At 31.3% G+C, this 2,678-nt stretch overlaps 1 protein-coding gene across 3 annotated transcripts in view; it reads left to right on the forward strand.

Moving 5' to 3' along the window:
• The window catches only part of LOC108752119 (ubiquitin carboxyl-terminal hydrolase 14), a 7,181-nt gene that overhangs the window by 2,378 nt on the left and 2,125 nt on the right, over window positions 1-2,678 (forward strand). The window lies entirely within an intron of this gene.

Here is a 2,678-nt window from a genome sequence, read left to right on the forward strand (position 1 = left end):
AAATTTTTTTTTCTTATCTAACGCATCTAAATACCTATATATATATATATAGGTATCTAGATGCGTTAGATAAGAAAAAAAAATTTTTTTTAATCGGCCTCAGCTCAAAAATTTTCATTTTATGCCAAAAGGCATCTTTAAATTTTTATCAAAAAATAAGATTTAGAGGTTACTAGTTAAGGATTTTTAAATAAGCACAACAGAGAAGCTATCAGTGTCAGGTCTATGTAGCTCAATGGCAAAACGGAAGTCTACCAATTCAGAGGAGACCAAGCCTCGGTCTGAATCTTGCAGCGTCTTGATATTTTTCTTATGTTGCCAATTGTTTACAATACATGTTTGATTTAATGCAAAAATAGTTTAATTCACATTTTAAATATAGTACTGTATGTTTTTTTGATTGCTGAACATGCAATAATTCATTTAGCCCTATGATATATGCCTTAGAAATATAGCCCAATTAATGTGAAAAAAAAAAAGATTAAATTTTGAGTTCAAGGTTGATTTTTAGCAAGATTTCAAGCATTTTAATGAGTCGTTATTCCCCTCAAATTGTAAGTCTGTTCACCAAGAATAAGATTTAGTTGGAATTTTCCCGAGACCTACAGGCCTAAAAGTTGCATTTAACTGGATTATAAAACATTTTTAAGGGTAGAAAAAAATTTTTTTTTTAATTCTAAAGTATATCGCTTTGTAGTTTTGACATCCTTAAATCAAATATTTCAATTTGACAATAAAAAAGTTTTTATTAGAAAATGAAATGAATACATAATTAAAAAAAATACTACTAATATGTAGTTTATTTCAATTAATTAAATCATATTTTTTTTTATTATGTACTCATTTCATTTTGTAATAGAGTTTTTTTATTATTAAATTGAGGCATTTGATTTGAGAATGTCAAAATCACAAAGCGATATACAATACTATAGAAATATTTAAAATAAATTTTTTTTACTCTTAAAAATGTTTTATAATCCAATTAAATACAACTTTTAAAGACCTTGTAGGAAGTCTCAGGAAAATTCCAACTGAACCTTATTCTTGATGAACAGACCTACAATTTGAATAACGACTCATTTAAACGCTTGAAATCTTGCTAAAATCGATCTTGAACTCGAAATTTGGTCATTTTTTTCACATTAATCGGGCTGTATTTCTTCAGGCGTATATCGTAGGATTAAATGAATCACTGCATCGTGTGTATATATATTTATATATATGCGCGCGCGCGCGCGCGCAAGAACGCACGCACACGCGCGCACACACATACACACACACACACACACACACACACACACACACACACACAAAATATGCACAGGGTGTCTGGAATTTAAATGTCGAAATTTCGGGAGCGTATAAGGGATGGATAAGCTAAGAAAAAAAATCCTGTAGAAATATACTCGTTTTTTGCTTCGTTTTGAAGAAAATCGCAACAAAGACAAAACGTAGTTTTCATTTTTATACTTTCTCATTACTTATTCACATTGTATTACACTTGTTTGATGTAGATATTGTTCAAAATGTTAACAAATGTTCAAATGTTAATTTCTTGCAGCAATGCAAGCATTGCATCTAGTACATACAACTACACTGATTTGGCGATATTTGGTGCACTGCAGCCTTGATTTAATTTCTCAATTGTTTTCTTGAGTCGATTGACGACGAATAAACCTCCTGCTTCAAGATCCCTACATAAAGAAATCCAATGACGTCAGATCAAGTGATTGAGATGGCCAAGGAATTACTCATTCACGTTGAAATCATCGTTGTGGAAAATGTTCGTCCAAGCTCGAGTAGTTTTGTTATAATTGAGCTGGACACCCATCGAATGAAACCACATTTTAACCTATTGCTGCAGATGGATGCCTTTTAAATCAAAGAAATCAATCTTCAAAAAATCTGTATATGTGACTGTATTTAATCCATCGGGTAAAAAAATGGTCCCATTAGACAAAAACAAACAAACAAACATTTTTTTTGTTTGTTTTTGTCTAATGGGAAAATTTTTTTCACCTGAAAACAAAATTATTATTGTTTTCATGTATGATTTTAGCGACGATGATACTTTAGAGGCAGTTCAAGAACGAAGCAAAAACGTTTTGTCTTTTTTGCGATTTTCTCCAAAACGAAGCAAAAACGAGCATATCTCTATAGGACTTTTGTTCCTTAGTTTATCGATCCTCTACACGCTCCCGAAGTTTTGACATTTAAATTCCAGATATCATATATATCCTATTTTAAATAATGCATTAAGATTTCTCGAAAACTATGGTAGATATGGAAAAATGTTTCAAACAAAAGTTGTATGGTTCGGAGGGGGACAAGAGGGGGATAAGAAGGTACCATTGATTTGACTTTGTCAAATGTGGATAGCATCGCCAAGATTAGGTCAAGGTCACATCGATTTTTTTTAATGGAACACTATTTTTGATGGTAGAATTTAAAAGCTGGTGTCAAGAACTTTTCAAAACACTATTAAAGTTATTTTTTCATTGCGTACTTTTTGAGTTGAAGACTTGAAAGTTACAGTACCGCATTACCTAGTACAGTATCTAGCATTACGCAAGGTGTCGGACCGAGCTAAAATCTCTTGAATATTGTTTGAGATCATGTACTGGATAACATTTGTCAATATCAAGATTGGAGATTATTCCTCTTATTTTCATTTTTTT

This window comes from Trachymyrmex septentrionalis, unplaced genomic scaffold, assembly GCF_001594115.1.
Source record: "Trachymyrmex septentrionalis isolate Tsep2-gDNA-1 unplaced genomic scaffold, Tsep1.0 scaffold55, whole genome shotgun sequence".
Classification (NCBI taxonomy): Eukaryota; Metazoa; Arthropoda; class Insecta; order Hymenoptera; family Formicidae; genus Trachymyrmex; species Trachymyrmex septentrionalis.